Source organism: Etheostoma spectabile, chromosome 8, assembly GCF_008692095.1.
Source record: "Etheostoma spectabile isolate EspeVRDwgs_2016 chromosome 8, UIUC_Espe_1.0, whole genome shotgun sequence".
Taxonomy (NCBI): domain Eukaryota; kingdom Metazoa; phylum Chordata; class Actinopteri; order Perciformes; family Percidae; genus Etheostoma; species Etheostoma spectabile.
Window position 1 is genome coordinate 14,536,337 of NC_045740.1, and position 686 is coordinate 14,537,022.

Consider the following 686-nt stretch of genomic DNA (forward strand, 5'->3'; position numbering starts at 1 on the left):
TCTGATTGGTTGAAGGACTATCCAATTGCATACAGAGTTATTTGAACTATGAAACGCAGAGCAGACTCCCCAGACCAATGCTTAGTCTCAAATCTATTGAGCTTGGCTTGGTCTGGTGATAGCCAGACTAGCATATCAGAGTATTTTTATATCTTAAAACATGGAGGTTATCTGTCATATATTTTATTTAGTTACCAATATCATCTTTCAGCCCTAATTAAGGATACGGGTAACATCTGCAAACCCCTCTCTACCAAAGCGTGGACATAACAGACACGACCAAATATAAACACAAGCATTCTGCACTCTTAAGTGAGCTTCAACTAGAGGCCAATAACCTTTTTAAGGAATGCCTTCTCCAAACACTAGTCAAAAGCAAAAGCCACCTCCAAAACAGACTTGCATGCAGCTCTCATTTACAACAACATTTGGTGTGTTAGCTATAAGGGTATACACTATGAATATATGGAAGGCAAAGCCCCAGTTTGTTTTTTTTTCACAGAGAAACATCAAATCTTTCAAGTCTTTAACTAACATTTTTTCCACATCCAGATTTAGATATTCAGAAAATTCAACATGTTGAAAGGTATGCTATGCATGATTTCCCTAAAAAACAATGGTAGACTCATTCAAAAGTAATCCTTCTCAACAGGGGCGTAGCACAAAATTCTGGGCCCTGTAGAAAG

General features: G+C 37.8%; 1 protein-coding gene across 1 annotated transcript in view; it reads right to left on the reverse strand.

Annotated features, from left to right (window-relative positions):
* ckmt1 (creatine kinase, mitochondrial 1) overlaps positions 1-686 on the reverse strand; it is a 13,447-nt gene that overhangs the window by 1,253 nt on the left and 11,508 nt on the right. The window lies entirely within an intron of this gene.